Consider the following 12,987-nt stretch of genomic DNA (forward strand, 5'->3'; position numbering starts at 1 on the left):
CTGCCACGCCAGGCGTGATACAGGACCCCTTTTATCCCGGTTGGTAACACCAACCAGGATAAATGACAAAAGGGGGTGTCTTTTATCCCGGGTCCCTCAACCGGGACTAAAGACACCCTTTAGTCCCGGTTTGTATTACCAACCGGGACTAAATGGGTTACCATGCCAGGCGTGATACAGGACCCCTTTTATCCCGGTTGGTAAAATAAATAAATTCCCGGGGGGTCCCAGGGAGGCCTCCCCACACGCGCATGTGATTTTCACGCGAAATATGCGCGGTTCGTGGGATTCGAACCCACAACCTCAAGCCTCGCGCATAGCTTCCTTGCCATCCCACCTACACACCACATCTGACTATATAGGGGATCCAATCCTTTTATACTAACTCGTAGGGGACCCAACACCAATCGGGATAAAAGACCCCCTTTTATCCTGGTTGGTATTACAAACCGGGATAAAAGGGTCCGAGGGCTTTGACTCTTTTTCAGCCACGCATGAGGGACCCTTTTATCCTGGTTGGTATTACAAATCGGGATAAAAGAGTTTGAGGGCTTTAGCTCTTTTTCAGCCATGTGTGAGGGACCCTTTTATCCCGGTTAGAGTTTCCAACTGGGATAAAAGATCCCATTTTATCCCGGTTGGTGTCGTGAGCTTTAGTCCCGAGTGGTAACACCAACCGGGATTAAAAGGGTGACCTTTAGTCTGGGTTATTCTTACCACCCGAGACAAAAGGGTCCCCTACGGGTAGCTGATTTTTTCACCCGGGACTAAAGGATCCCCTATAGGTGGCTGATTTTTGAACCGGGACAAAATGTGACTTTTAGTTCCGGTTTTAAATACCAGCCGGGAGTAAAGCTCCGCACACCCCCTTTTATACCGGGCCTACTTTAAACCGGGATTAAAAGGGGGCGCATCGAAAGTGTGTTCTCTACTAGTGTACAGTAACATGACTGCAACCGAGACCATATGGGCGAAGTCACGTTGGCCTTGCCGAGTGCACATGCACCAGGAAACAAATATGTTTTCAGTGATTAGCAACTAAATTTTACCATGTGTGCACTCCCTAAACTACAATTACGTGCATCAACGTCTAGCCCACCAACAGCCATACAACCCAGCAGTCAGCACAGACCAGAGTAGAGCCTGCAGCTTGCTTTCAGCAACTCATCAACCAAGCCCACGATGAATGAAATGCGTACATACTTGGATCAGCTGCCGCATCCACGTGCGTCGCGCGTGATGACCCACACGAGAACACAAAGCGCCGTTCATGAAGCCGCTCCCTTGCCCAAACGTGTGAACTCATTGTCCAGAGCCTAGAATTGCAGAAAGGTGGAAGAGAGGGAGGCGGCGCTCAAGGAAGATAGGGATGGAAAGACAAGGGGTATTCTTGTGTACTTCTAGTCTTTTGAGTTTGCGTTCTATTTGCATCTCATGTTGACTATTTTGACTATCACAAATACATTGTCGACGGCATTTCAATGGAAAGATCACGATATTGTGAATGTTGTTAATTGTTCAAGATCTACTAGAAACCGTTTAGATCGAGTTAGACGAGATGAGTTGGAGACAGTACTCGGTGAAGTGAATGAGTTTTGTGATAAACATCGATCCAACTAAGCCAAGGAAAAAACAGGAAAAGTGGAGAAAGAAAAAATATTGAAAGTTACAAATGATGTTGTAGTGGACCGCTTCAGGAAAAGTGGAAATAGAAAATACTAAGGGTAATTTGTTCATGAATCAATTATTTCTTATAATATTGGATCATCTAATTAACACTTTTTTAGTCATTATCTCATCAAGAACTCATCTTAATGGTGTATTTTGCCAATTGATATACAGACCATATAATATTTTGTTGGTGTTTATTGATATTAACTATCAAGAGTACCAGATTCTCCATTTTGGTAAGCATTTCCTTTGGCTTTGTATACATTGGATAAATTTTTTATTACATGTGTATATTGAAGTGTCAAGTGTGCACTCGGATCCTCCTGTCTCTAGCTTCGCCCTTTACAGTAACCATGGTATTCTAGAACATATTACAGTGCATCGAAACAATAAAGGAACATAAATTGCTATAGGGCCGTACATGAACCTCAGTGATTGTGTCCCAGCATATCAAACTAGCACATGAACTGAAAATGGCTACAACATTTTGGTACAGTGCGTCGGCAAAGTTGCACCTGGCCTAGAATCGATCCAATTCTTGGCTGAAACATTTAGTATATGTTACACCGATCTATGTTGAGATAAAAATGAAAGACAAATTGATAATAAATAATTGAGTAGATCCTGCGAACTTATGGTCACTTCCTCGAAATAGCTACTGCGCAACTATGACCACAGTCACCATCACCATAGTATTCTAGAACGTTATAGCCCATTGAAACTGAAACAGTAAAGGAACATAAATCACTATGGGGCTCTAGAGTATATAGGCGCAGTAGAAATTCTAGAAATCTCACTGATCGTCCCAGCGCATTGAAACAGTACATGAATATAAAAATCCAAACCTAAATTCACCCAAAATCAACTCCTCTGTGTTGTACGTGCGTACCATTTTCCTGAGCACCACACAATAACTTTCTAGCCTGAGAATTTGTCCGTTCTTAAACGTAAAACGTACTCCCTCCATCTCAAATTATAAGTTGGTTTGACTTTTTTTGATACATTCACTTTGCTATGTATATAGATATGATATAACAATATGTCTAGATGCATAGCAAAGTGGATGTACCAAAAAAGTCAAAGCGACTTATAATTTGGGATGGAGGGAGTATATATTACACTGATCTATGGTTTAAATAAAAAGGAAAGACTACTTTGAGTATTTATTCCGTGGACACAAAGATTTGAACTCCATGCGGATGGTGTCGCGCCCTCACTCCAGCACTGCACTTATTACATTCTCTCTCACTTTCTTGTCCGCGTCATTCTCATTTTTTTTTGAATTCTCATATCATGCACTTTTTAAGGGAATCATTCTCAACTTATGTTTCATATCCCGGTGATTCTCTTACAATTTTCCCTTGAAGCTGCACATCGCATATGGATATGGTCGCTGTCCAAGCGCCATATGCATGTCCAATATGACATTTAGGTGGCATCTGACGTCTTTGTCTCCAATTGAAGCATATGCCAACTAAAGTAGCAATTAAGACAACTAAATTAGCAATTAAGTTGGCCATTTGCACATTGCACATATGGGCCACCCTGATGAAAACTGGTTTCCTAATGCCCCTCATTCACAAGTCGCAAGTTCATATTTCCTAGCAAGCAGAAGGCTGAAAAATTCGAGAACATTGAGTTCATATTTTCATTGCAGGAAGATAGATGTGAAGCAGTATATATTGAGCTTTGGAAGAGAAAGGTTTGTGGGCATGTTCTCTGTTGCATGTCTCATATATATCCACCCCTGCTATTTAAAAGTAAGCCGAGTTATTTATTACTCAATGTAAAAAAGAAAAGAGTCGAGTGTTATCTTCTTGTGGTTTGAAGTTAACAAAAAAGAAGAAGAGGAGTGAACTACCACATTGGAAGAAGAGTAACCAAGCAAGGCCAATGCAGGCTATAGATCTAGTGACTTATCATAATAATAATTACAATTGACATATTCCTAGTAATTAATTGTTAGAGGAATGTGGTTTAATACACCGATCTATATATTAGTGTTCCGAGTTTGCCTATTGTGGTCTATGTATCGTATTCTGGTGGAATTAGTCCATCTTGGTACTATAAGTGCATTTGAATCAGTTGCTACAAACATAATACCTTCGAGTTAACCCTTTTCTACAAATTGAAGATGAAAGTATAAAAAATGTACTATGTCCATATGTCCATGCGGGATCATTCCACGTGGGAGGCGGGCTCGTTCCACATAAGAATGTTTTTAATGCATAGTGTTATAGGTGGTATCAGAGTCAGTACTCATGTTGCACTAGCACATGCATGTCGGACCATGGAGGGGACATGGAAAGGCCACGGTATCAAGGAGAGATCCACAGTGTTTTTCTGCAATGAATGTGGTAGGCTACCAAGGGCGTCAACACTAAAGAAGGGGAGAATGTAATATCCTGGCCCATTATTAATGTTCCTATTTCGACCATTGCAGCTCATATGTCATGTTCTGGTGGAAGAAGTCCCACCTTGGTAGTCGTCTAAATAGGTTCGGATAAGCTTATAATCCTTGGTGCTCCAAACATAACAGACATAGATTAACTTTTTTACACGAAATGATGACGAAAGTGTAAGAGATATGCTATATATGTCTACACGGGCTTATTCCATGTGGGAGCTAGGGCGTAAATAGATTTTGGACGTGGGGTGTTACATGCGGTTTGCTGCATGCTTTGTATATGAGGTTTACATTCGTATCAGTGCTAACTAAATGTTAAAAAGAGAGTATTGTTACAAAAGAAACATTGGCTCTATTTGTTGATAAGCTGAGATACATGATCTTTTCTACTTTAGAGGCCGCCGAGTTTTTTTTTTTTGAAAGATTTGGAGGTCCAAGAGTAATTACCTAAAAGTACTCTACATTTGCATATGCATAGCTAAAGCACAATTAGTTGGTGTGGTCGGATGAATTTTGGTAAACGGAAAGAGATCCTCTGTAGTATCTCTCTCTGCACTTCCTCTGTAGTATCTCTCTCTGCACTTGAGTCACTATCGTGTCGGCTTAGACCTATACGTCAGTGACTCAGCTGCAGGAAACCTACTGCAGAGGAGTCTCATCATCGGTAAACGCATGTAAAAAGCATTTCGAGGAAGCTACATAACAGTCATTGAAAAAATGAGACCACGAATGTAAACTAAATTTTTGTTCAAGCTAGTAGGATAGTTTGTTCTTCTCATATAGAAAATGGGACCATAGATTTCTGGTAATCCAGGCTCCATGAGTATGGACATTGGCAACCTGATGGCACGTACATATCGTTCCACACTCACTTCTGTTACATGACGTACGTCTCATTCCCACTAACAGATGAGCAAATTTTTACCGATGAATGATGGGTGGTACTGCTTTAATTAAATTGTTTTGCAAAATTTTTAAACAGCTGAAAGCTCAAAAGTACCTAAATACCTGCCATTAACTTGCAGTCACTTGAAACACATTTTTTCGGGCCTAATAGCACAAGGTTGGGGCTAATTGGCTAAAGATGGGTTGACATCCCTGCTACCGCCATGATTCTGGAACCAAAATAATATATACGATCGAGTCCCTAGTTCAAATGAAAAGAGGTTTCTCCTATGCGATGCTCAGTAATACTACATATCTAAGTACAAGCACTTCATGGAGCTCTCTAAACTTGATCTACTAGGAAAATTAATGATACAACCTGAATGCGGGAAAATTCCACGTTACTTTGTGAAAGAATTGTGCAATTCAGGCTCGACATCTGCTCTCAGTTAGAATGTCTTTCATTTTTTGCTAAAATGGAAGATTTTTTTTTTGTGCGGGACAGTATAGATAATTGAAAAAAATAATAACAAGCAGCAATCAACCGAGCTGTTTCATTGAGCTGATGGAGTGTGAGAGCAACCGTGCCGGAGGATTATTCTGTCTGCATTCCCTCTTTTTTTTCCCCGTCCAGCAGAAAGGCTACTTTAAGGGGACGCTTCCCGTCTCGTTTGTCTTTGCGTGCGTAATTCCTTTAGAACAGAGAAGAATTGAGCTACTGATTTTCTATCAATTCAAAGAGCGCTGAGGTGCAGGATGTTCGTTTCTAGTTCGCAGCAACAAGCTGTACCATTTGTGGTGTAGTTCCTTGAGGACACAGATCTACGTGTACATAATTCTTTCCTGTTGCCTCTCAGTCCAACTATTGCGTCATCACGCTAACCATTTCCTTTTAGGTAAGGGAGTACCAAGAAGTTAGCTTTCACTAGACACTTTGGAAAGAAGTAGTAAGAGAGAGAACGGTTACGTTGTCTATGTATACACACATGGGATGCTACAAAGGAAAACATCACCATCCCACTAATTTAATATCATGGTACATATGGGCTGCGATGTATGTGAGAGAAAGCAGTAGTAGTCATTAATTCGTGCAACAGTGCAAATTAGTCATAAGCAACAGTAAAATCCCTCCGTATAACGGTGCAAATTAAACTCCTGGTGCAGCATCATGTATAATTGTCGGGCCTGGGGTCGAACCGTCGAAGCGGTTGACTCTGTCTTTGAAAACTCCTGACTGGGTATCCCAGGCGTCGAGGCTTCCTCTGGGCAGGAAAAGAGAGAGCACATGGTGGACAGTACCTTGTGGCTTGGAATGCAGCATGCAGACCGACTGATTATGGAGGCCTGGGCATTACTGATCTCCGAATTGCTTCATTCGCCCTAAGAATGAGATGGTTATGGCTGCAACGGACTGATTCTAATCGACCCTGGAAGCACCTGCAAATTGAATTTGGAAATGACTCGGTTCTCCAACAAATATTTCAATTATCCATTGATGTACAGCTTGGAGATGGGAACCTAGCGCTATTCTGGACAGATAGATGGAATGGACGTCATCCCCATGTACCATTGCTCCTGATCTTTGCAAGCTAATCAGGCCAAGAATCAGAAAGAGGAGAACCGTTGCTGAAGCGCTGCAGCAAAAACAATGGATCCGCGATATTGTCGGATGGGTAACAGTAATTGCTATTTGCAGTACATCCAGCTTTGGCACGCGGTGGAAGGGATTCATCTGAACCCAGGAATAGAGGACATTGTCTCTTGGAGATGGGACTCATCGGGCACCTATTCTGCTAGATCGGCTTATAGAATGTTCTTCCAAGGAGCAACAAAATTCGCTGCAGGAAAGCCTATCTGGAAAGCTTGGGCACCATTGAAGGTAAAATTCTTCATGTGGTTGGCTATCAAGGATCGCCTATGGACAGCAGACAGGAGACATCAGCGTGGGTTGCAAGATCACACGGCCTGTGCTCTATGCGACCAAGAGCTAGAGACTGAAGACCATATCTTTGCAAAATGTTCTTACACACAGCAAGTTTGGCAAGTCATTAGCATGCTCCTGAACATGCCGAACCAAGCACCAACCCATGAGATGGTTCTGAACGACTGGTGGCTCTAGAAGCGAAGGGGAATGAACAGCCTGAAGAGGAAAGAATTGGACTCTGCCTTCGTGCTCATCTCGTGGAAAATCTGGACTGAACGTAATGGCAGGGTTTTCAACAGAGGTCCAGCGAAACCAGCTGCACGATTGGTCCGCGAGATTTTTAGAAGAAGCCCAGCTATGGAGCAGTGCCGGCGCCAAGCACCTCTCTACCTTAGGATGGCCGGCAGCAGTAGGAGTACTAGGATCTAGTTAGCTCTTTACTTGCTTCATTTTCACGCTACTCCGGTTGTTTTTATTTTTTTTATAATCGCTATCAAGTGCCAAACCGTGTGTGTGCCCGGATAGCCCGTGATATAATGCTAAACGTTTTTACTTTCTTCTTAATACAAAGATACGCAGCTCTCCTATGTATTCTCGAAAAAAAACTCTGTCTCCAGCCTGGTTTAGTATACTCGAGCGGCGGCAGAGCTGGCTAGGAAGGCAATGGATGGGCGCCTGATGGCGCCTAGTGTTGGGTCCCTGCCCTAGTCACCCAGCAAGGTGGCACCGGGGCCCAAGCGTGTATGTATTCTGACCTGAGGTAGTTTCAAGAAGGTTTCCCACAAGTGTCAGCAAAAAATGTCAAATCCACTATTATATTCCTTTCTTTAGAAATATAATGTGTTAATCCACATTACATTTTCTTTATTCAGAATTTAGTCTTTTTACCATTCTTATGCATGCTTCTCTGTGTTAATTTCAGCTTGAGCATTTGGAGGGGCATGTTATTAGCATGTATACGAGTGTCATGAAATGTGCAGTAGCTTTGGCCCACTAACAAGTTGTACTGATGCATGATGTGTGATGACTTGGCAATTGAAGATGAGATATGATAATATACTTTGTTCAGACTATGAGGTGCATGGTTCTTTTGGAAGACTGAAAACCTCTTCTGTTTAAATTTTATTATGTAGGTCAAACTGGGAAATCATTCGAACCCTGGATGTACCTATTTCTGATTATAAGGTCTTGCGATGTAATATTTGTAATAGTTGAACACCTTGAATGCTGTTTTCCATTGTGTTATTTGGAGAGATAATGTAGTTTCTAGTAGATTCGTCTTCATCTTGTTTCCTTGTTAATACCATCTCCCTATTTGTCATGAAAAATCAACTCATATTCAATGCAATGCTAAGTTATTCTCCGGCAGGTAGTCAGGTGAGTTGAGTTCATCTCCCTTCTGGTTCTGCGCTTATACTTCTCCTCCTCGTGCGCCTGGTGAGATTGAACAAGTTGAACGCCCACTGAGCAGGCTAGCAGGCCCCTGCGGCAGGTGCGCGCCTTGCCTGCTAGTGCTAGCTCCATGAATACATTGCTTTTTTCTGTCAGTTCTAATATGAAATGGCATATAGGTAGATAAGCAATTCTTAATGGTGTTTTATTTTTATCTTTATTAAGATGACATGTCTTAAATTTATTTATTCTATGATTAGTGTGAACATGATAAGTATTATTGATACAAATCCTTGTCAGATTTAGTTAGTTCCGGATTTGGTTGTGTCTATAGATTAAAGTTGGTTTAGGATTTGACTTTGGTGACTCATATCTGTTTTACCATGCCATTTTCTATTAATTGTATTAACAAATGATTTTCTCTGAGCACAACTGATCTCTTTAAAGGAGAACCAAATTGTTTATTTAGGTGTATGTGACAATGCCTGTGTACTAGTAGTGCAAACCCTCTGATTCTACATCACAACTGGTACTACCGTGTTCTTGGGTCTGTTGATGAGAGTTCACTGAAATTGGAGTGTAAGGCAACTATTCTAGCTACGTGCATCATTAGAGTTCTGAAATCTTTCTTCTACTCCATACTGTGGAAATACCCAAACACAATATATATCACACTTGAACTTTAATTACCAGCAGCATTAGGAGTAGGATTTAGGAAGAGTAGCAGTAGGCTAGTAGCGGTAGCATATAGAAGTAGCAGACTACAGACTTGCAGTAGCTGGCTTTATATTGTATCGATTTGTCCTGATTTTTACTGCTATGGTTCAAGTTGATGTGCTCGTGGATATCTCCTAGTATGAGTGTCCTAGCACTTGAGTTGATACGTTCTAGTTTTCTAAAGTTTGCATTGTTTCGTCCTCCAACTTGTCCCTTATCCTTTAATGGTATTTTAGCAAGAGAGTAATTCTAGTGTTACTTGGAATTTATAAATTAGTGGATTGAAAAAATGTTCAAGTTTTTACTATGCTAATCCCCAGTTCTGTAATCGGAGCCCTTTCTATTACTTATTGCTGCGGTCAGGGACTTACTCTGTCTTGCTAATGCTCTGAACCTGAACGTCTGAATGAGTTTATGATGCAAATCCAGGCAGTGCTAGGCCTGTCTTGCTCTTATTAAAGTTTGCCACATGTATGGCCTACCTAGTACAAATGCCTTGCTGTAATATTGCCTTTTAACTCTTCCTTCTGGTTGGTAGAACAATGGTGATCAGTTTACATGATCAATAGACCATCTTGAATAAGTTCATGTGGTTTCTATCATTCTCGATGGATATAAGCAAGTTTAATTGTGTACTATAAAATGGCTTACTATTCCTGGATTTCTGTGAAAAGGGCTTAAGGAGTCGACAAGCTTTTCTGTACTTTGACATAGCCTTCCCTGTCTGCAATTTATTGATTACATGGTAGTTTTATTTTTCAGGAAGTGTTGGGTGCTACTAGCTACTTACGAGCTAAATTGGTGGATCACGGTACTACCTGCTTCTGGATTCATACATTTTGTTTCTTTGGTTTATAGTAACTCAGTTGAATTGGTTGACTTGCTGGTCTTAATTTTCTAGGATCTCTAGGTATGCTAGCGGGTAAACAACTTAATCTTAGGTCAAAATCAATGTTTTCATGGGTAAAAAAGAGTAACCGAGAGAGAGATCGAGTGAGAGAGTCACCGACCATCCGGCTTGGAGGAGTAGCTCGTCATGGTTGTGACAGCGGTGTTGATAGCGAGTGTAGGTGGAGATGGCGGCAGCGAGGTGGCGGCGGTGCTTCCCGCTGCTTCAGCGCTAGAGTTAGATCGGGATCTAGGGTTTGTCGGTGGGTCTGGCAGGCACGATGATCCTTGGCATGCGTGCCCTCAGCCCCCACCATCTCTTTTATAGCGCTGCGCGACGGGAGCCCGCCAACCATGTACGGTTGGGCGCCCCCAATCAGGGCGCCAACAGTAAAATAGATTCTTATTCTGAGCTCTTAGTATCCAGGGATCATAGGCGTTCCCGTAAACCCATGTTGGCTAAGTGTTCTCTGAACACATTGGACGGTAAGCCTTTCATGAGTGGATCCGCGAGCATTTCCTTTATTTTTATATGCTCTACACTAATGGTATGATTCTGGATTTTCTTTTTTACAACATAAAACTTGATGTCAATGTGTTTGGCAGCACCACTTGACTTATTGTTGTGAACATAAAATACTGTAGGCTCATTGTCATAGTACATTTTGAGTGGCCTTTGAATGCTATCTACCACTTTCAACGCGGGTACAAATTTCTTTAGCCATTTTGCCTGCCCTGTGGCCTCATAACATGCTACAAACTCAACATACATCATGGATGATGCTATGACGGTTTGCTTGGAGCTTTTCCACGATATGGCTCCACCTGGGAGAGTGAATACATAACCTGACGTGGACTTTCTATCGTCTACGTCTCTCGCAAAATCTGAATTTGAGTACCCTTCTATTTCAAGAGAATTAGTTCTTATGTGCATTAACATGAGGCCTTTCATGCCTTGCGTATAACGCAATACCTTCTTTACCATTCTTCAGTGATCTATTCCTGAATTATCTTGATATCTACCAAGTATCCCGGTCACAAAAGCTAACTCAGGATGTGTACATACTTGAGCATACATTAAGCTTTCGACAGCTGAAGCATATGGAACCATTTTCATTTGATCGATCTCATATTGGTTCCTGGGACTCTAAAATTTCCCAAATCTATCGCCCTTGACTATGGGAGCAGGCCTAGGTTTACTCATACGCATAGAATCTTTTCTAAATATGTCTTTTGTGATAATCTTAAAACTCCCTTTCTTCTATCTTGGTGAATTTCAATTCCTAAGACGAATGAAGCTTTACCAAGATCTTTCATATCAAAATTCGAGGACAAAAATTTCTTTATCTCCAATAGCAGACTAACATCACTACTAGTGAGTAAGATGTCATCTACATACAGTATGAGGAAAATGATTTTCCCATTCTTAAACTTTGCATAAACGCAATTATCCTCCTTATTCTCATTAAACCCAAATTTTCTTATAGTACCATCAAACTTCAAATGCCACTATCTTGAGGCTTGTTTTAATCCGTAAATGCATTTCTTCAGGCGGCATCCCATACGTTCTTTTCCTTCCACGATAAAACCTTTGGGTTGTGCCATGTAAACATTTTCATCTAAATCCTCGTTGAGGAATGCCGTCTTTACATCCATTTGATGTAATTCTAAGTCATAGTGTGCCACTAAAGCTATTATGATTCTAAAGGAATCCTTATATGAGATTGGAGAAAATGTCTGATTATAATCTATTCCTTCTCTTTGCGTAAAGTCTTTTGCAATAAGTCATGCTTTATATCTTTCCACATTCCCTTTGGAGTCACATTTAGTTTTGTAGACCCATTTACAGCCTACTGTCTTGGATCCTTTAGGAATTTCTTCTAAATCCCAGATTTTATTGCTTCTCATAGATCTCATTTCATCTTCCGTAGCTTCAAGCCATTTTGATGAGTGAGCGCTTCTCATGGCTTTTTCAAATGAGGTGGGATCTCCCTCCATTTGAACTTCTTTGCTAACATAGACTTTGTAGTCATCAGGTATAACTGGTTTTCTAACTCTTTGAGACCTTCTGAGGGCCTCAACATTTGTTGCATCTTCCATATGGTGTTGTTGCAGCTCTTCCTCATGTGTGACAACATGTTCTATAGGATTCTGAAGGACATGTTCCTTATCTTCATTCGTTGTTGCCATGGGAGAACTAACAATAGGTGTTGTTACCACAATGTCTTGCACTGTCCGTGCAGCAGCAACAGGTATCAAGAAAGATGGTTTTTGAATCATCAGAGTGGGTACGTATACCCGCTTCTCCTTAAGACTAATTTGTCAAGGTACCATGCTCCCCCTGATCATCTCATCCTCCAAAAATATAGGGTGTCTCGTTTCTACAAACTTAGTATGTCTGTCAAGAAAATAGAAATGATATTTTTTTGACTTATCTGGATAGCCAATGAAATGGCAATTGACTGTCTTAGGATCTAATTTTCTCAATATTTGGGTTAAATACTTTAGCCTCGGTCGGACAGCCCCACACATGTAAATAATTTATTGAGGGCTCTCGTCCAGTCCATAACTCATACGGTGTTTTAGACACCAACTTACTGCGAACTCGATTAAGAATGTGAATGACGGTGTTTAATGCCTCCATCCACAAATTAATCGGTAAAGTGGAGTAACTTATCATACTTTTCACCATATTGATTAAGGTATGGTTGCGTCTTTCAGCTACTCCATTCTGTTGAGGCTCGCTCGGTGTGGAATACTAGGCAACTATGCTATTTTCCTGTAGAAATCTTGCAAAAGGTCTAGGAACTTGGCCATATGGGGTATGTCGACTGTACTCCCCCCCCGGTTGGATCTTACTATCTTAATCTTTAAATTATGTTGAATTTCTACTTCAGCCTTAAATGTCTTAAATTTATCCACCGCTTCTCATCGTTACTTAATTGGATAAATATAGCCATAACATGAATAATCATCTGTGAATATTATAAACAAATCATAACCATCCACAGATGTCATAGGAAATGAACCACAAATGTCTGTGTGAATTATTTCTAAAATTCCTGCGCTTCGTTTGGCGTCTTTCTTAATTTTCTTAACAAAC

This window comes from Setaria viridis, chromosome 2, assembly GCF_005286985.2.
Source record: "Setaria viridis chromosome 2, Setaria_viridis_v4.0, whole genome shotgun sequence".
Classification (NCBI taxonomy): domain Eukaryota; kingdom Viridiplantae; phylum Streptophyta; class Magnoliopsida; order Poales; family Poaceae; genus Setaria; species Setaria viridis.